Consider the following 21,549-nt stretch of genomic DNA (forward strand, 5'->3'; position numbering starts at 1 on the left):
CAGCTCTTTGCAAAGTCCCTTTGGGCACGAGGAGTCTGCCAGGAGCTCATTCCTGCAGTCCCAGCCCTGCAAAATGCCGCTGCTGTTCCCACAAAGGCTTGATCTCTCGGTGGGATGCCCCGAGAAGTATCTCTCTGTAAGCCAGTGTTGATCTGCTGGAGGGCAGGAAGGCTCTGCAGAGGGATCTGGACAGGCTGGATCCATGGGCTGAGGCCAGCTGGATGAGGTTCAGCCAGGCCAAGGGTCAGGTCCTGCCCTTGGGTCACAACAACCCCCTGCAGCTCCAGGCTGGGGCAGAGTGGCTGGAAAGTGCCCGTGGGGAAAGGAGCTAGGGGAGCTGGTGCACAGCACCTGAACATGAGCCAGTGTGTGCCCAGGGGGGCAAGGAGGCCAAGGGCACCTGGCCTGTGCCAGCAACAGTGTGGCAGCAGGACCAGGGCAGTGACTGTCCCCTGTGCTGGGCACTGGGGAGGCCCCTCGAATCCTGGGTTCAGTTTTGGGCCCCTCACAGCAAGAAGGACATTGGGGGGCTGGAGCGTGTCCAGAGAAGGGAAACAGAGCCTTGAGGGAAGCAAACCATGTTCTTCCCACCACCCCTGCTTTACTTACAGAGCAGAAGGTGAAGCCTTCATTAGATTGAGCACTGTTCAAGCTGGACACCAGGAAAACAGCCCAGCATAAGTGCTATCCCTGTATTTCTGCTCCCTGTTAACAGCTGGCAGCCTGGATTGTGGAGGATCAGGGGGAGTGGGTCACTGCTCCCTGCGTGGGGAGCAAACCATCTCCACAGAGCTGCACCTGAACTGGGAGCTGGTTCAGGTGGACAATACCAGTGTGGGTGCTCACAGTCTGAGTTAAGAAGTGTTTATTTTGGAGTCATGGGAGTTAATCGTGATGTTTTCCTCATTAGCTCAGACTAATTCGAAAAAGGAAATTAGGGCATCCTCGTGGCATTTGCCTGTGTCTAATGAAATGCACTTAAAAGCCTGGGTTTAAAGCAATTGTTGATTTTCTTTTTGGAGTTGGTTTAATTATACCAGTTTAGAAAACAAGGTCTTTACATGTTGGATGCTCCTGTGAAAAAGTTACTCTTGGTCTAGTTATCTCACTAGACTTGTGAGATATCTCACTAGTGTATGTTGGTACAAACACTTCATTGAGAGTATAGAAAAAAGAACTGGAAAGGACCAAGAGGAGTAATTTAGACCCAAGCAAGCAGTTACCTACCCAAACCCCTCCAGAATTTATGAATGTATTTTTATCATTTATGTTGTTTATATGAATGCACTTGTCCTGTTGGGTGAGGCTGGGGAGGCCCTGGCACAGGTTGCCCAGAGAAGCTGTGGCTGCCCCATCCCTGGAAGTGTCCAAGGCCAGGTTGGACAGGGCTTGGAGCAACCTGGGCTAGTGGAAGGTGTCCCTGCCCCTGAAAGGATGTTGGAATAAGATGAGCTTTAGGGTCCCTTCCAACCCAAACCATCCTGTGATTCTCTGATTCTCTGAAGTCAGCCCAAAACAGCTGAAACAGAGGAAAGGCATCCAAGCTGCATTGGGACACTTCAGTGTGATACTCATCCGAGCTTGCCAGGAGGTCCTCAACTTGAGTGCAGCCCCCAGAGGACACCAGGGGCAAGTCCCACAGGTCCTTGTCTCTCCTGAGATTTTGGGGCTCTGGTTTCAGCACCGACCAAAGCTCAGAAGCAGACAGATACCCATGAACATATTAAGTAGCAGGCGTGTGAAGACAGCAAGTTAATTCAATTGTATTACAGCTCAGGCAGATTTAGATCTCTACAAAGTCTGGCACTGGTTCCTATTTTTCACCTAAAGTGCTCTCTTCAATCTTAAAAATGGCTTTGATGTGTGCTGAGTTCCAGAGAGGCTGTGATCAATTTGTTAGAATGAGTTTATTAAAGAAGAGAATCCTCGGAAGAAGAAATTGGGAACATGGCACCTGTAATTATCTCCTCCAATTGAGATGGATTCTGAAAACCTGAGCTTCCTCTCTCCAGCTCTGCTGCAGCTCTGGAGTTTCATGGACATGCTGTATCTCTGAACTGTGCTGGTTGATCTGCTTTTCTCCCCTGAGCACTGGGAGATTCCTTCCTCTCCCCTCCCCACAGTGTCACGAATAATCAAAACAAATATACCACATTGCTGAAAAATTTCCTTTTTGAAATAGACCCAACCTTTGAGCAAGTTAGGTCAAATTCCACAAACAATTTCAGCCAAAAGCCTGCAGGACATGCGGAAACGTTTTTGTTTTTGTTGAAACAGTTTTGTTTTGACATGAAACTGAAATGTTTTGAAATGGCCGTTTCTAAAATCTCAAAACGGATGCAATTTTTGTTTAACCTAACATTAAAAACTAGACTACACAAGAAATTACATTTTTCTCTTTCTGTTGAAGAAACCACTTAGGTCTGACTTTGTTTTGACAAAATGGTTGACCCAAATTTCTGCTGATTTCAGCCACATACATGAAGAATAGTCTGTTCAACCAGCTGTAATTCACACATCTCTTCCAGTTTCTTGTCTTCTGCCCTGGCTTTCCCCCTGCATGGTCTGTTTGCCTCCTTCCCCCATCCAGTTTGGTGCCAGCCCTGACTAAACCCCCTCTGTTTGTGATGCACCCCCTTCTCTCAAGGCTGTTTCCCTTAATTGTTTGGCATAATTCCCTTATTATTCAGCACCACAAATGAATGTACACATAATAGGAATGAATAATGGATGCTAATAATGCATAATTAATTCATGATAAGTGTCTGTTACAAAGTCAGCATCAGAAGTGGGATCACCACAGGGAAACTCCCCATCCCCCTCTCGGGCTCCCAGTGAGGAAAGAGGAAAGGCCTGAGCTCAGTGTGTGCCACAGTGCCTCCCAAATTGGGGATGGGGGTCTGGGGGAGGAGGAGAGACTGTCCTTGTGCACTCAGAGCAGAGGGAAGGGCTGAAAGCTGCAGTGCCAGGAGCTGGCACTGCAGATACTCCCACACAGCACTGTGTGAAACTGGGATGGGGATCAGTTCCTCCCCTACCTGCTCCTCATCCTTCCCAGCCTAGGACAGGACATCAGATCAACGCCAGCTGTTGTCCAAACTCCTGCTGCTGTCAGGGAAGACCTGGGCAGAGCCTTCTCCCTCCTGCTTAATCCTGTTTGTTCCCCATGTCACCATGGGGAGGTTGGCACTCGCACATGACAGCTATGATCTTCCCAACTGTGCTGTGGGAAGCCTGGCAGGGCCATGGTTGCCTGCTGGGGACCATTAAAGCCCACTTGTTAATGCACCTCATGTCTGAGGCTCTTTGCACCGAGTCCAAGAGCCAGGATTAGCCTTGGACGTGAGCAAGAGTGAGTTCCTCCAGCCCCAGTGCCTGTCCAGCCATGCAGGGAGCACCCACGCCTCCCCTGCCTCCTGTGCTCTCCACTGAGCATTAGCACAGCCACAGATGGACTCTGGCTGGGCCCAACCAGAAGGATGTGTATATGAGGAGAAAGGAGCATCCAGAACAAAGCTATTCCATTTTCCTGAGTGCCACTGCCTGTCCCCAGCTAACAATTCCTGGCCATGTGAACAGGGGCAACATCCCTCTGTAGTTTACAGGGTCTGCTTGTGTGGTGAGTGCGGACCCCACGTGTGTTCAGAAGAATCCTCTTTTGTTCCCTGACAAGAAGGCAGAGCACTGCTCTGCCCATGTGGACTGTAGGCATGGATGAGATCACAATTTCATGCTCAGCCTTTGCATCTTTGTCACACCTGTGAGGAAGAGAGATGCAGTGCAACAGAGATTGGCTTAGTCATGGCCCATAAAGGAGCCTGGTCAGGCTCTGACCTCAGTCACAGGCACAGAGGACCCCAGCACCACGCACCACCAAGTTCTGGTGGTCAGAACTTGGCAGCAGTCAGAGGATCTGACTCATGTCTTGGAGAAACCCTGCTCCCACCCCATGTCCACTGCTGCAGCCAGACTTGCAAGGATCGGGGACTAATAACAGCTTGAAATATCCTCACAACAGTGGTGCTTGTGCTGAGCAACCATACAAAGGCTTGGCTGACTTGTTCAGTAACTTCTCTGCTGTTCACCTTCCCCTGACCCAGCTTCCCACATGTCCCTGTTTCCAGTTTGGCTGATGCCAAAACTTACAAGCCACGGCAATGCTGCTGTTCTCCATTACTGTTCCTTCTGCTCCTCCTCCATATTTGGCTCTACACTACTCTCCACTTGTCATCACTGACAGTGCAGCAGCTGCTGACAGCCAAAGCCTTACTTAAGGGGAAAAAAGTTTAAACTGCTCCAAGAGAGACTCTTCTGAAGTTTGGCTGCAAGAAAGTAAGCTTCTTCAATCAAGTCTTCTAACACTGCAGTAACCAGGGAGCCCTTGCATGATGCAAAGGGAGAGGCAGAAAGTGCAAGAAGTCCCCTGCAGGAGGAATCTGACCCTGAGTTACGCTGAGGACATTGTCTGTGTGGGGCCATCCTTGCTGGTAGGGATGGGAATGGTGAGGGACAGAGCTGGGCTGTGAAGATGCTGGACCCAGGGGACAAGTATCCCACCTGTGGAACTGCAGATGCATCTCCTCCTGACCCAACATGCATCCAGCTTAGCATTTGCATCTTGCAGAGCACGGCTGTCCTTCCTTCCTTCTCCCATGAGACAATCAACAAGATCTGACTCTTCCTTCCTGAGATATTTTGGGACACATATTCTCTCTCCAGACCCCAGGGCAACACTGCCTGGCAGAGCAGGACCCATTTATCCCCTATCCCTGCATCTCCTTGCCATGGTCTCCCCCCACTAGGAGTCCTTTCCTCACAGGAGTCCTTTGCACAGCCCAGTGCCATCTTCCAAGGGATGGGATTTCCCTGGGCCATCCTGAAAAACAAAACTGAGGGAGCACTGCTGGCCCTGGGGACAAGCTCCCACCCTCCCCAAGTCAGCAACACCCCAGTACAGGTTGTCCCACACTCTCCCAAGTCAAGACTCATAGAACAGACCCACCATGGCAAACTGTTCTCTTCCCAGCCTTGGCATGTGTTGCCTCCAAAATCCCTGCCTCCAAAATCCCTGCCTTGACATGATGTGCAACAGCAGCAGCACAGAAAAGGTCAGCTTTCCCTTCTAAGCAATTCAAGGCATTTAAGCTGTATCAAAAGCAGAGAAAGCTCATGATTCTGCACCACATAAAAACATGGTAAAATTGCAGAAATGTGTTTGACAAATCCATCAAGTTACACCAGCAGAGAGCCTGGTGTTCCTGTATTTCTCCACGCCTGCTATCGGAAGCAGTAGGAGTTTGCCAGAGGCTTTCACCAGGGCTGAGCTGCACCTTGGAAATGCAGTTTTCCACGAGCTAATCTTATGCTCACAGCCAAACACATGAGCTGGGGAGGTCTTATCCCCCCATCTTTTTGAGGTTAGTACAAGGGCTGTGTAAGGGACAGTAGAAAGTGTGATTTGTGTTCCCCACCTGCCAGGTGACTTATTTCTCTATTTTCTAGATTTGCCTGCTGCAAACTGCCAACACATCCTGGTTTTCAGCCTTTTGCTGTTTATCCAGTGACAGTCTGAGCATGGGGGTAAGTTTTTCTCTTTTCATCCTCTCTTTCCCATCTTGCCTACCAGTGAAATCCAGCAGGAAAGGAAAGGCAAGGAAAGGACAACCAATCTGGGTGCCAGCAGTCCCCTCACCAGCCAGGGTGCAACCTCACCACGTCAAACGAGCTCTGGTGAGCCTGTGGTCGCCATCAGGCAAGGGAAGATACTGCCCATGCACCAATTCAGTCAGGAGTAGTTGAAGACAAAGCTAAAAACTGTGTCACAGCTGAAGTATAGCTCTTAGACTGAAGGGTGACATGGGAGGGGGGCCCAGATGATGCTGATTCAGGCAACTAAAGACTATTAATGAACACAGATGACTGAAAAAAACCTCTTTCATTTCCCTTTCTGGTGTAATATGTGTAATTTTTTCTGTGTCAGACTGTCTGATCATGACACACACCAGTCATTCTCCCAGGAGAGATAAATGCTACAAAAAAAGACACTGTACCAAGGGAAAAGCAAGGATTTGCTCTAGATGGGGAAACCACACAGGCATTTGGGTGAAACAAGTCCCAGCCCTACCCTCAAAACACTCCAGGAACCACTGAGGAAGGGGAATTCACCTGGATGCCACCATATCATCATTCCCTTTTGCTCAAAGGTTACACCCCCCTCAGCCCTGCAGTTTTTGCAGCACTTTTCTTGCTCTGTCAGGGCATACAAAGGGTGACAGGCTGGCAGCCAAGAGCAGACAGCTCCTCAAAATCTACCTGGGGAGAGAGAGGCTGCCTTCAGACAGAGCTGGGCTGGTGTAGCAGCTTTGCCTGATACAGAACCTCAGAGTTTATCTTTCCAGCTCCAAGGATAAAGTCAGGAACTGTTTTCAAGCAAATATTTAGGAAAAGGGTAGCCTATTATATGGAGCTGGGTGAGAAGGAGGTGTGAAGGCCTGACTGGGCATAAAATTAAGCCTCAATGTATGCTGCTTCTCCTCCCTGCCAGATGCCCAAATCTCTCCTGAGGCAGAACTGGTTGTGGAGTCAGTCCTGAACCAGCCTGACTGGAAATCCTCTCCTGGAGTTTCCCCTGGAATCCTTGTCACCCAGGGTATGTGGGAACAAAATCTGGTCTATAATGCTCACTCAGAGAAACCTGTGGCCATCTGGCCATGGATGATAGCAGGGCGTATTTGTATGGGAAGTGTGTGCAGGAGCAGGGTTAGTATCAGAACATCTTGGTGCTCTTGACAAGAGAACACATTACTTTTCCTTCAGCAGAGCATTGCCTGTGGTTCCCTTGCTCGAATCAATCAAGTATCATATTGGGTCATATTGTACCCAAACTAATCTACTGCATCTACCAATCCATCTGTTTATGTTGAAGAATTCCCAGAATGTGAACATGTCTTCAAGTGTTTGTTTAAAGTATTTGGCCTTGCTAAAGACTCTGTGTAACCGTTTTGGAAACGAAGAGTGCTGCCCTTGGCTCAGCTGTGCTGCAGTTTGCAGAGGGATCTGTGCTCTTCTGAGCCACCAAACGGGCACGTTGGCTGCAGGGAAATGGAGAATGGATTGCTCCTTAGGGATAGGAGAGGGCAAACATAGCTCTGACATCTCACATACTGCAAGGAGAGGATCTTTGTAGCCAGGAAAACTGTGTCCCAGGCCACAGATGATTTGAGTCCTGGGAGCAGGCAGCAGTAGGACCTTTGGTTTACGTTACCTGCAGAGCACAGAATCATTAAGGTTGGAAAAGCCTTTTAAGATCATCGAATCCAACCATCATCCAGTACCACCATGTTCCTCAAGTGCCACATTCACGTGTCTTTTGACCACTTCCAGGGAAGGTGATCCCACCACTCTCCTGGGCAGCCCATTCCAATGCTTGGCAACCCTTTCTGTGAGGAAATTTTTCCTAATATCCAGTCTAACCCTCCCCTGGCACAACTTGAGGCCATTTCCTCTTGCCCTGAGTGCTTTGTAGAGGAGCTCCATGCTAAACAGGATGCACACTTCTCCTTGACTTCCTGAAATCTTAAATTTGGAGGGGGAAAAGAGGTGGTATTTGATTGCTCGTGGGGTGCCTCATCTCAGAAGAAATGGTGTTCACATACAGCAGAGCTGCCTGTCACCAGCCCAGGTCAGCCAGCCCTGCCTGCCACAGCTGCATGGAGTGAGAGCTGAAATGGGCAAAGCCCATCAGGACAGGGCTGGTTTGGGAGGAGGGTTGGGCTGGGGGAGTTTGGAGGGTGGTTTTTTGAGGTATGTTTTTAGGTAAGCTTTGAGGTGTGCTGTGCTGTATTACTGGCCAGGGGCTGGGGGAAGCAGGAGGATTCAGTGTGAAGACAAAGGTGTGGAGATGTGGATCTGCTGCTAAAGATTTGCCTGAGACATTGGGTAGGTGGTGAGGAAGAGGAGGAGCAAGTAAAATGGGATAGGAAAAGCCATAATAGGGAGGGACTTGTGAAATAGAGAAGTTGGCTTTGGCTGTAGCTCAGGTCTGGAGCTCAGAGCTTGGGGTGGTTTAATTTTCCCCTCCAGTGCTCAGGACGTGTTGCTGAGGGGGCACAGGGTGGCACAAACTGCTCTGGCAGCAGGGCAGTTGGCAGATGCCTTTCTGTGTGCCTGGGAAGAGGGTTTGACCCAGCTGGTTCTGAGCTCTGTGGGTAAGGCCAAGCTCAGAGCTATGTCTTGCACCTCCTGGAGGTGCAAGGTCATGCTGCAGCCTTATGGACCCACAATGCCTCCTTTTTCAGAGGAAAACTGGATTTCCATGGTAGTGTGGGGCCAGAGGTGGGAGTGCTGTCTGGTTTTATTGTGTTCAAGGAGTAGCAGCTCTGCTCAAGCCTGACCTGACAATGCCTATGAAGCTTGTGGTCTTTTCCCTCCAACAGAGTGATCTCTGCTGGTGGCAGTTTGATTGTCTGATGGTCTGTTGATAGTTAATGATTGTTACAGTTTAAAAAAAAAAAAAAAAAAAAGAAGTTATTTACCAATTTTCTTTCCTGTGGAGCTGAAAATAATAGCAAAATCAATCTAAACCACCTAACACTGAGAAAACAAATAGATTATCCAGATGACCAAATTAAGCTGCTCACAGAACTCATGGTGGTTCTTCTCAGTTGCAGCTGTGGGACTCCAAAATAATTATTGCTATCGGCCACATGTGTGATGGGCTGGGACTTTGTGGGGGAGGGTTGGTTCTTCAGTGGGGGCTGTGAGAAGGGAAGCACAGACACACCATGCAGTTGGAAAACACAAAGGGAACTGCTGGTATCACGTTGGTTTAATGGCACTTGGTGTTGTCTTTTTTACTACTCGAAAGAAGTACATAGATAATAGCAGTGATGTGAAAGCTTCTTTCCAGTGTGAAATGCAGGAAGCAAATTCAGTGAATAAGGTTGTCTGGTAACAATGGGGAGAGCCTGTTTTCCCTGGCTGTGTGGGGCAGTGGGGAACCTACAGAAATACTAGAACAAAAACATCATCTTTTAAGGAGGAAAGCAAAGGAAAGGTGAGAAAAGGGCTCAGGGCTGTTGCAGGGGGGGGTGTTTTTGTTGGTTTTTCGGGGGGTTTTTTTGCTGTTTGTATCACTTGTAAGGCCACTTTTTAGCCACGATTCAGTCAGGGTGCTGATAGCATGCTTTTGAATTTTGCTGCCTTTAATGAGGTGTTCCTGTTTCATGATGTTAAAAACCAGGCTGAGATGCAACAGGAGGTAAGAGGCCTGCAGCAGGGTGGGCAGTGGATTAGCAGGAGAGAGGATTCTAATCACAGGAAAATGTTCCCCTTTCTTTGGAGAGTGACATATCTGGAAGAGCTGCAGTATTGGACTGTCAGCTCTGAAGGAAGGCTCCTCAAAAGGAAGAATCAAAGGTAAAGAGAAGAGAGCAGAGAGGCAAATGCTCTTGTGAGCAGAGAGCTGCAGACAGAGCAGGAAACAAGGGTGCAGTCCCAAGGGGAGACATTTGTGCCTGTGCTGAGCTCGGGGAGATGTGTTTTATAGATGTCAACAGACAAAAGGTTTGGAGCACAGACTGTACTTTCCTACCCAAAATGCAGCAGCAATCAGCATTTTGACTTGGATTTGCTCAGGTATTTTATTTTTTTTATATTTTTGCTTTATCCTCACAAATACTGGAATGACCTCTCAGTGTAGTTAGACCTCCCCTGGTTTGTGTGCTCAGTGCAGGCTCAGAGCCAGGTCCCCATTCCCACCCAGTGCTGGCCACCCATCTCTGGTGTGCAGCAGCCCCCAAACTGGGAGCAGCTGTGCCAGCAGAGTCTCCTGGCTGGATGGGCTGTCCAGGGGTTAATTGCCTTTGCCTTGCTTGTTGTGCAGCTGCCTGGAACTCCACCCCATGCTGGGGGATGCTTGGGTTTTGTGAGCAGCTGGAGGCCCCTTGTGAGCCTTAAACAGCCACTGGGGTCCTTCAAGCTGGCAAAGCAGCTGGGATTGAAGGTGGGAATAGCTGCTAGTCCCATTCCACACCTGGGATCACTGGAGGGCACTGACAACACACCTTCTTATGGTAAGAGTAGGATTTAGTAAGAGCAGTGATTTCTTTTTCTAAAGATGCACTTTGAGGAATTGATGTGAATTCGCTGATTAACTTCAGCTGAGAAAAGGACAGGAAAAGTTTAAACACTCCCCTTGGAAAACAGCAGATCTGAACACCTGGACACTTCAGTGTGAAGTGGCTTTTTTTATTTTTAAATTGGCTCTTTTTTCTTTTTTTTAAGTGGTTAAGAAACTCAAAGAAAAATTGAGTTATCAGATAGGAGTGCTACCTTGAGTGAGTGCTGCTACTGTGAACTACTTGTCCTGATAATGGGAAGCTGTCCAGCTTTTTCCCCTTGTGATGAATGCAGGTGGCTCCTGCTTTTAATTTTTATAGCCTTCACAGTGGAAAGGAAACTGCTTTTGCAAATCATCTGCCCTGTGACGACCAGGCTCCTGTAGTTTGAGGCTGATTTTAACGTTATTCCGTGTAATTAATTGGAGCAAGAGGGGCTTCAGCAACCAGTGATGTTCCCTGAAATGTGGAGTACATTTAAAACAGGATTAGCCAACAAGCTGATTTAGGGGATGGAGTTAGACAATGAAATCCTCCCAAATCTGGCTTTGCATATGGAAGAGGAGCTCGAGGAAGCAGGGGCTGAGGGCAGACCTGCTGCCTGGCTGGCAACACCGTCTCTCCATTGCTATCCCAGGCTGAGCTGGAGGAAAAGCCTGGAGGATGATGGGGAGGCACAAGCCTGGCCAACTGGGAGGGGGGTTTTGCAAGGAGCAAACAGAGAGCAGGACTCAGTGAGGCCCCAGGGATGAGTGAGCAGATGCAGGAGGGGCTGGGGGTGCAGGGGGAAATGTTCCTGGAGGAGGACTTTGAACAGCCATTGGAATGCAGCACACCAGTGCCTGGTCACCCTGCTGCTGTGACTTGGACTCTCTTACTGTCTTGCCAAGGGAGATCTGTATGTGCAGCATTTTAATGAGGTGTATCCCATCTCTCTGCATGTGCTGTGGCATTCCCCAGGCAGGGAAAATCGTGTTTCCTGGTCCCCAAGATAGCAGAGCCCATGTTCCTGAGAGCTTGTCACCTCCCCAACATGACACAGAGCCTTTCCTGGAAGGGGGGCTTTCAGGCAGGTGGGGAGGGGAAAGTTGTGGCTGTTCAGCCTGGAGAAGAGAAGGTTGTGAAGAGACCTCATAACAACCTTCCGGAGTCTGAAGGGCCTACAAAGAAGACAGGGAAGGACCCTTCATGGAGAACTGTAGGGACAGGACAAGAGGGAACAACTTCAAACTGAAGGAGAGTAGTTTAGACCAGATATTGGGAAGAAATTCTCCCCTGTGAGGGTGGTGAGGCCCTGGCACAGAGAAGCTGTGGCTGCCTCATCCCTGGAAGTGTCCAAGGCCAGGTTAGATGGGGCTTGGAGCAACCTGGGATAGTGGAAGGTGTCCCTGTCCATGGCAGGGAGGTGGATCAAGATGATACTTAAGGTCCCTTTCAACCCAAACCATTCTATGATTAAAGAAAAAAAAAATGTGTTTATCCACAGATCAAGATTATAATTCCAGGAGGCTAGAGGGAGGCAGTGCTGGAATTTGAAATGAGATTTAAAGGAATAATTAAGGGTTCTGCCGCTGAACAGTGCCAATGAACTGGCTGGGAATAAATCAGATTTCACTTGAGGGAAGTGACCTGGAAATATATTATTGCCTGTCCCTTAGCCAAACTTCATCACCATGGGGCGTCACTGAATGGAGAGTGAGGTCACCCTGGTTGGAGCTGAGGAGGGCTCAGCTGGGGAGGGAAACCTTCCAGGCAGAGGCTTGGGAGCCTCTAAGGTGGCTTTTGTTCCAGACCGTGGAAATCTCAGCTCTGAGCAGACCAGCCCTCATTGGTACGATTTTGCCTCTTGAAAATACACACAAAATCTTTTATTAAAAACCCTGCAGATGAGTTAACAGCTGGGAGAAGCTGGAATATGATTAATGTCTCGTGAATTAGCCCTGGAGGTACTTTATGGAAATAAGATTTACAACACTATTACACGCAGTCCTGAATGTGCTTTACATTTTTAAATGAGGGGAATGAATGTTTCTCTCTGCTCTGCTCCCTTCCCCCTTGGGCCCTTGCAGAGGTGCAGAAAGACGGTCCCAGCAGATTTGGGATGAAGAGTTTGGTGCTTGGGGAGGTTTTGGACTGTGCAGTTCATTGAATGATCTTACTGGCCCCGGCGCTTTATCAAGCAAGGAATCAAAATGTGTCCTGACATGTAGGACACAATTACAAATCATTAACAGAGAAATTAGACATGCCAGGATGGAAAGAAGGGATCCATCAGGCTGTTTTGTCCATCCTCCCTGCCAGGGCAGGATTGCTCCTGACAGCACATGGTTGGATGCTTCCGGAATAATTGAGCTCCCGACACCTCCCGAGCACTGGGGTGCTTTGAGCAGGCCTGTTTATTCCAGTGTTTCAAATGTTCTGCTCAGGATCTTCCTTCCAGACCACTCATGCGTTGCTGGAGGGAGGTGGTAATCCCTATGGAAGTGGCAGGAGTGGAGCCCCTGCCTGGGTAGGTGAGGAGGATGTTCTGTGGAGACCTTCAGGAGCAAAGGTAAGTGTCCCCTTTGGGACCGTGGTACCCTGGCTTTGTCTCACTACAAGAAATCTAATGAATGACCCTATTGTGAAACAGCAAAACTCTCCCATCAGGCATGTCTGAGAGGTCTTTTAAAAGCTCTGTTTAGGTGAGGACTGTTTTGTTAGAACACCCTTGCCATCCATAGGCATCCCTAAGCTTAGCAGTGAGCCTTTCTGCTGGAACCCTGGCTCTGTCCCAGACTATCTCAGGTGATCTTGGACCCCAAAATAATGCAAATCAGACCTGCTTTGAGGTCTGCTCCAGGCAAGCTGAAGGCTACAATTATTCACTGATTTACTGAATATTTCTCAGAAGATTGAGCCATCTGAGAGAAACTGGGATCAGAAAGTAGAGGTGGCATATCCCCCCTTTATCCTCCATTCAGTGGAGGATGGGCTATCTGAGCCACAAACAGGTTTATAAGGTACTAACATGACACAAAGCATAGCAGTGCCTCCCAAACAGGCATTTCTGTCACATGTCCAGGAAAAAACCTTGTTTTTCTCTCTGAACTGCCTGTCAGGAAGACCATCTCTGTTGGGAGCAGCGTGTAAGGCACGGACAGCTCCTGGGAAAGTGGGTGCCTGTGTAAATGTGGAGCAAAGACTTGCCTAAAGCCTCTGTGTGGCTTGTAGCCAGGGCCCTGGAGGGGACTGGAACATGGGTTGGCTCTGTCCTGTGCCCACACCAGCTGGCCCCCCTGGCAGGTACCACCCTGCAATGGGCTGGAAAAGAGCCCAGCCTCTGCAAGGTGTGGGGTTTGGGGGTAAGGTCGGTCTGCTGGGCTTTCAAGGGGCAAGTGGCTTTATTCTGGGCTCAAGGCATAGATGGAGGAGCTGTGGCAGTGCTGGGAAACCCCTGCGGCTGCAGTCGGCAGCGATGCTAAAGCCAAGTCAGTGTTATTTTAGTTTTTATTACCATCTAGTGGCAGGCCTGGGGAACTGAAGCCTTAAATCAACATTAGCACTACCCCAGAAGACTGCATGATGTAATCTCATAGCCCCTTGCTCTCCCTTTAATCTTCTGCCCTCACCAATTTCGTCTTTCGGTTGGAATTATATTTCTGTTAATTTGTGGCTTCCCACAAATTCAGCCCTGAATCTCCATGTGAAAAATATCCTTGTTTTACAGCCCACATCTCCCACAGTGTATCACTCCCCTGAAAAGTGTAGCTTTAAGGCAGCAAAAAAAGAAAATAAAAACATTCCTAGAAGATGAATAACCTATAAATTAATTGGAAGCTAATTTTGGGTAGATTGACTCGAGGGAGCTGCTCAGGGCCTCTGAATATGTTGAGCCATTGTGGTCTTGACCAGAAGTTTTATGGTCGACTCGCTCAGCACTGGAGGGCTGCTGAGACAAACCAGGAAGGCTTGGAATGGTTTTGCCATGTCTGGACTGGTGTTTTGGGAGATGAAACCCTGACAGTGACAAGCAGGAGTTGCAGAGGACACAGGAATGTTCCTTCTTTGACCTTACTGAAGGGTCTGTACTGTTTTAAGTGAAAAGCTCTGAATCTGCAATTAGGAAAACTAATGTTAAAGTGTAACAGATAAGTACCTGTACACTGAGCTTTGATTTTTTAACTTGATTGCCAATCTAGGTATGTATCTAAGAATTTCTAAGGTGAAAGTCTTCTCTGTCTATTTTTTTTAAGATAAACTAAACCCCAAAAGAAACCCTTCTGGATTAAAATAGTTCTGTCCTCAAATACCACATGCCTTTGGACATATCACCTGCAGGCTTGCTATGCTGTCACTAAAATGAAGTTCATAAATCTTTAATCTGAAATTGAAATCTTCCAAGAATCCCTATCTGAAACAACATGAAAGTCACCAGGCAGAGACCTGCACTTCTACCACCGAGATAAATGATCCTGGAGTTGCATTTTTATAAACTCTGCATGATCTTCTGTGGCTCACTGCAGTTCTCCTGAAGAAATTATTCCAGGCAGAAGGACTTTGTTCTTGCTGCTTGGAAAAGAGTGGCTATAACTGTATTTTCAAAATAATTATAAGCCCATTCTTTAATGATTTGGGATAAAAGATGGGGTTATTTTCCAGTGAGTATGTAGATACCCTTTGGGTTTTATGCAAGAGGGTCTTCTGGGCACCCAGTGTCATACAACTGATGGTGTCACAGCTGACTCAGTTGTCCACCCAAAAAAAGTGCTGATTGGTGCAATATAGGTTGATTTATCTGTTAGATTATTTTGTTGGTGGCTAATTGCTTCATAGCAACTAGAAACAAGTAACTGTGCAATAGGTGGCTGGTCTATGACTTCATGCTCTTACAAAAGTCTCTCAGGAAAATGAGGCTGGAAAAGGTGTCAGAGAAGACTTGGCAGCATCAATAACCTTGAAAAATGAGAAAATTAAAAAAAAAATGAAGGAAGAGGGGGAATATGATAGTGAAAGATATTGGAAGACATGGTCTTGCTGCTAAAGATACAGTGGTAGAACAGTAAATCTGTCCTTAACCAGAGATATGAAAGGGTGAAGGCTCCAACTCAAAAATAAGCTGGAAATGACTGGTCTCAGCCATTGGCAAACTGGCTTTAAAAGAAAAAAAAAATCCTCTGTTAGATACCAACCCCACCTGAGTGTGACCTTTGCTGTCCCTCGTGCTGCAGCACAGCTCTGTGACTGCGCTGAGGAGATGTGTGTGCTGGGGGCAGGAGTTTTCCCAGCAGGTGCATTGAGGTTTGTTCCTTTGCTCCATTGTTTTCATGTTCCTCTCATGTTCTGCTTGGCTCAGGGTTACCTGGTGTCATGGGTGATCTGGGATTGCATAACCTGAACTGTGGAAAAAGTAGGGAGGTGAATGAAAGGGGGCTGAGACTGGAGTGGAAGGGGAGTTGGGGTATGTGGTAGAGTCCTTGCACTTCTGAGAGGCATTTAGTAAAGGAAGTGGAGGAAGAGTTCTGTCCTGCCTAATTTGGGATCTGTAAGTCTTTATGTGCAGTCACACGTGTAGAAGCAGTCTTCCTGCTTTCCAGAGTTCACCATGTAATGGTTTCTTTCTGAGTTTTTAAGCACAGCTGCCATTTCTGAATGGGGGGAAATGGAAGGAAGTGAAGTGGGATAGGAAAGGTAAGGTGTTCACTGTTGGTTTGGAAGGGAGAAATTTTTGTCCCCTAAAGTTTTGGTCTTTCTGTTCCCCAGGATCTGACACTGCAAAGAAAGGTTTTATCAGCTGCCAGAGCAATGGGTGACCCCTGGGTGTGCTCACAAAAGCCTTAGGAAGTGGATGCAGGTGAGTTGTGTCACTACACATTTTTGCTTTGTGCTAAATAACTAGGAAGAAAGAACAGCAAGTGCTTCTGGCTTAAATGTCCATCTCCACCTACTTGCTGGCTAGATTCGTGCTGCTGTTTGGACTCTGGTGTTTCTGATTCACTGGCTGTGGCAGAGATGTTCAGTGCTTTGACTGGAGAGATGTTTAGAGATGAGGTGGGTTTTGATCTGCCTGGGAAGACTAATGGTCAGTGCCCTGCCAATTGGCACAACCTCAAAGGGTCCCAGAGAGTTTTAGGAGTGAGGGGGATGAAGTCTGGATTCACCCTGCTGGGTCTCCAGCAGCTTTCAGCTTGTGCTGAGGACCCCCAGCTACTGGGGAGCTTCACTGGTGGAGCTGTTAGCACCCACAGGTGGGCAGGCTCTAATTCCTTCTTTCACTGATGCATGGTTCAGGTGTCTCCACATGAAGCTTTCACCCAAAGCTGCATTTACAGATCATTTCTAGGAGGTAATGCCTTCAGTCACTGCAGGGAGAGATGAATCGTGCTCTGGTAGCTGAGTTCAAGTCCCTCTGTCTGTCCCTGCTTCTCAACCTTTGACATTTTTAGGTCAAACAAAACCTTTTATCTACTTGGTGCCTTAAGCCTTTCACGATGATAGATACAAAATATGTTTAAAGAGCTTTCCTGCATCACAATAAGATATTGTGTATTTTCATCACATTTTCGTGCCTCTCATCCTGCCATAAGGTTAAGGCAATAAATACCCTGTAGGAGATTCCAGCTCTCTCCTAATGATCTTTAACTTTTTGACAGGATTTTGTGAACCTTAGCCTACATTAACTCTATTTATGGCTCAGCAACCATGGGCAAGTTATAGCTGATAGATGAGGCAAAAGCTAAAAAGGGAAGTTTTCTGACATCACACCAGATTTAAAAAAAGTCCTGTGCGTCTATTCTGGGAACTCAGCTGCCAGGTTGGCACTACATGGGGTGTCACTGTGGCTCGAAAAGCAGCCGTAACAGTACGTGGAGGGTTCAGACAAGCAGGGCTCAGTTCTGTCTCTAATGTCACATTTCCTGCAATAAAACACACCTGAGGGAACTGGAAGGAAGAAAAGTGCAGCCAAAAGTCTGTGTTGAGGGAGGTCATTCCCAGCAGGCTTTGCAGTTTTGTGCTGGCATATCCACCACAGCTTAAGGCAACTTCTCCATCAGAGAATTATTAAAGTTGGAAGAGACCTCTGAGATCACTGAATCCAGCTGTCAAACCAGAACAGCCACCGTGTTCACCACTAAACCACGTCCTCAAGTGCCACATCCACAGGTTTTTTGAACATTTCCAGGGATGGTGACTTCACCACTCTCCTGGGCAGCCTGTTCCAATGTTTGACAAGCCTTTCCAGGGAGAAATTTTTCCTGATCTCCACCCTCGATCCACATTCTGGCCTCACAGGGCACTCAGCTCTGCTGAGGATGGTGGTGATGCACAAAGAAGTGCATGGACACCTTTTTTGGTTCCTCTGGCAGCAGGACTGGCCAGGTGGGTCACTTGGCTGGGGTGGTGCTGGAGCTGTGGGTTTAGCACAGAGGGTCTCACCTCATGCACAGCATCAGTGGCCAGTGGTGCTGGCAGCCAGCACTGACCAATCCTAACGTGGGGAGCAAAGCAAAAAGTTAAAACTGGCTTTTAAATATGAAACATGAAAAACAGAGTAACCCAAAGGTGCTTCATGCTCCTCTTTCAACAGCTTACATGCTGCACAGTGATGATGAGAAAAACCCCTCCCTGCTGCCCAGTGCTGGGCAGAAATGAGGGACACGGGCACTTCAGGGCTTGCAGAAGCTTCAGATACTTACAGTTTGCTGGTTATACTAATGTTTTGCCTTGCCTGACCTACCTCCTCAGGGCAGCAATAAAAATAACCAGCTTTAGTCCACTACTTGGCTGCTAATTGTCCACTTGTAGATCTTAGTCCCAGCTGGGCCTGCTCCTGCCCAAAGGCAGTTGTGCTCAGTAAAGTGGCTGTTCCCATTTGCAGGCAGCCTCACAATAGGAGCAGGTGGCTGCCATTTTCCATGCAAGAAAGCTCTTTGGAGAAAAGGAAAAAGGGGCAAATGAGGAGGTTGAGGGGGGAGAAAAAAAAAAATCCGAACAAAAACAAACAACACAAAGCATCTAAGAGAGGAAAGCCTCTGCCCTGCTCTGCTTAAAATGGAGAGAGACCAGAAGTGTGCAGAAATGAAAAGAGAAGCAATGTTTGAGGACAGAGGAGGGAGAAGAGAAATGCTGCTTCTGTCATCTCTCTGCTAACCACTGCATCCAGGCTGCCCTCCCTGCTTTCCATTTCCATCAGGATGCAACATCTAAGTGTTTCCCAGTGAAGATGCACCCGGCTCTACAGCTAATTTTAGCCTCCTGATTATGACTTCCTTCAGTGAGTTACCTTGTCTTGACAGCTTACAAGTAGTATGTATCTTCCCTGGGGTGCTGCAGACCAGAGGTGGAAACCTGCAGCGAAGCACAAAGAGAGAAAATGGCAAGAAATCATTTCTTGGCTGCAGTTTCCAAGCTCTCCTTCCCTGAGCAGGTGAAAAAGGAAACTTCTGAAGTGCCTGTCACACCCTCTCCCTGGTAACAGGCATCACCTGGAACAGGGACAGCACAGAGCTTGTCTCTGCAAAGAAACAATAGAGGAAAAGTGCCACAGAATCTGCTTGTTCAACAGCACTGCTTAGCAGAAGCCAGATTTTTTGTATCAAAGGAAATTCTGCTATTTTTAAATTGTTTATTCATGCAGAAAGGTTGACAATGAAGCCTTTGAAATTTCTTGCCTTGTGACAACTTGGGAGGGAACCTATCAGTCTATCAAAAGACTTTATATTATTGTGCTGAATTCCAACATCTCTTCTGTCACTCTATCCAGCATCTACTCCAATATCTCATCTCTGTGCCCACAGCATGTATATACACATGAGCAGAAGAGAGTGCTTGGGCACTGACTCTTGACCTGTTTTCCACTACAAGCATCTGGAGCCAGCAGATAAAACTGATAGGAGCAGTTTGGAGGCAAGCAAAAGGCCGTGGTTCTTCACTCAGCCAGTGGCTGAACTGCAGATCTTCCTGCACAGGGATGGCACAGATGGCAAAGGTTTGCACAGGCTCAAGGGGAAAATGGTCAGCTAATGAAAGACATCCTTGCTAGGGCTGCTAAAGACAGAGGAGTTGCATCTGCCTCAGAGTCCCAGCAGCTAAAATGGTTTTCAGGTATTAGAGAGAATTAGTATCTCACAGTCTTGCTTTTACTTTCCTTCCGTTTGCTTTCAGCTTCTATTAGAAGTGACATGAGAACTGCTGGACAGGCACGTGACTCATTAGGGTCTCTCAAACTTAGAATTTTATGCTCTCTTACATTTTTATTATTCCATACAAGCTTTTTTGACTCTAAGAAGTGTTTCTGTTTGGAAAGTAAAAGGCAAATTCTTACAAAATGCTTAAACTGTGTGTCAGAGTATTACTAACTGTTTTTCATTCATCTTCTGGAATAAAATGTCAGATTTGCATGTTGACATTGTTCCATATTTTCACAAGATCTTTTGCCCTCAGGCATACATCATTTTTAAGCACAATCAGTATTAGGTTGGGAATTTTCCAGAACAACGTTTAACAATGTGAAAAATGTGTAAAACTCCTGGATGCAGATAAGGTATGAATGAATTATAAGAGCAAGTTGTTCCGATGTGCAGGTCATCTCATTCCAAACTAACTCCAAAAAGTGCACTTTTCAGCAGTTTCTGGGCTGGGAGGCTCAGTGCTCAGGCTGTCATAGCAGGGACTTTTCTTTTTAGTTGTGAATATCTTGTGACTCTGGTAGCCTGAGGCTACAGAGGCTTCCCCCATCTTCTAAGGGCTGAAACTATGGCTGATGTTTGGATGTTCTTGCTGTGGTTTTCAAAGCTGGACAGTGGGGTTCAGCTTGTTCCTCATCTCTAGGCAGATGTGTTCAACCCCACTGTCTGTGGTGCTCACAGAGAGCTGCAGTTTGCCCCTGTTCCTGAGCAAATGGGCTGGGTTGGGCATTGAGGGCTGCAGTTCACAACCTTGGGTGTGCACTGAGCAAATGAGGGTCCCTGTGCAAACCTCACAGTGATTCTGCCTCCATGGAGAGCTGTGCTTTACAAGGAGTCCAAAAATTCATGGAGAGATCAGGAACTGGCTGGATGTGAAGGAGTGGCAAAAGAGGTTGAAAACCTCTGGGACCTGATTGCTCTCTAACTCACAGTAGATTATGCCATAATTATTCCTGCAGATTCATCTGTAGGTATCCAAGCAGTAAGTTTCTTCTTTATTCTTTTAACTGAGATGAGTAAAGGACGGATTTTTTTTCTTTGCTTGGGTTCAATGGCAGTTGCAGAGAGGAGCCAGTGCCAGACCTTTTTTCCAGGTCATACCTTGATAAACAGCCTCCTCACTTCTAGGGAGCCATCAGCAACCTCCTGCCTGGGCTGGGCTGAGCTGTGAAACTCTTCAGGAGCACAGTTTTACTGTGCTGGCACCCAGAGCATGAGCACAGGGCAATGACAGACCCTTCAGACCTTCCCTTCTCGGGAAATCCAGACCAGCTTGATGTAGAACAGATTGAGGCAGCACAGCAAGCAGTCATGGACAATACCATTGTTTGAGAGCTGGAGTGTTTCTGGAACAGCCTTTCTGATGAAAGCAACACTAAGTATCATCTCTGCTGTTCTGGCCATACCCAGTGGCTGGTTGCTTACACAGAAAGAAATGTTTCCTTGATTCGTTAGGTTTTTCTCAGGTTTTTTTTTTATTTTATTTCTCCCAGCTCAGATCTGCTGAAGGCAGTGACAAGTTTCCATCCTTCAAAAAATTCAGTGTGACTTGAAAACAATGAGACTCAGGGATCAGTAATTGTATTAATATTTGCCTGGCAGATTAGCTCTGAAGAGCTGATAATTCACGGGCTCTTTGTTCACCCTGGTTTAGTGCCCATGGATTCTCTCTCTGGAAGTGTCTTGCTGCAGCATTTCTGGCTTTTGAGGTCAGTGTGATGAGCTGCGTGGGTGTCTTTAGACATGAATCACATGCAAAAGGCTGATTCTCTTTTTCTTTTCTTCTTCTATTTTTTTTTTTCCCAGACATACTAGGCAAGTCTGGAAAGGAGGAAAAAAAAGGAAAAAAGAACCTTCCAAATTCCCAGACTTCTTTTTCAACTGAAAAACAACACGAAGTTTTTTACTCATTCACTGCTCTCTCTCATCCACTGTGGGTCTGTGCATCACCAGGGTACCATTGTGATGTACCAAGGTTTGTGCAGACATGCTCCATAGGGCAGGTTAAGGTCAAATGCCTGTAGCATGTTCCTACCTCAACAAGTCCTTTAGCCAAGTGTGCAATCCATCCTGCAGCAGCTTCTTGAAAGCAGCTGAGTTCAGGAACAGCCAAAAAATCTGAAGTCAGACCCCTGACAGGTTGCAGAGGTAACCTGTATGTGAACTGCTCCTTGGAGAGCAGTGTTTGTGGCACTGGGGGTGTTCCTCAGGTCCCCCAGGTCTGGGGTCCAGCAGTTCCTGATGCCTGCAGTGTGCTTGCCCCA

The sequence above is a fragment of the Pipra filicauda genome, unplaced genomic scaffold, assembly GCF_003945595.2.
Source record: "Pipra filicauda isolate LSUMZ 115617 unplaced genomic scaffold, ASM394559v2 scaffold9_size5747161_pilon, whole genome shotgun sequence".
Taxonomy (NCBI): Eukaryota; Metazoa; Chordata; class Aves; order Passeriformes; family Pipridae; genus Pipra; species Pipra filicauda.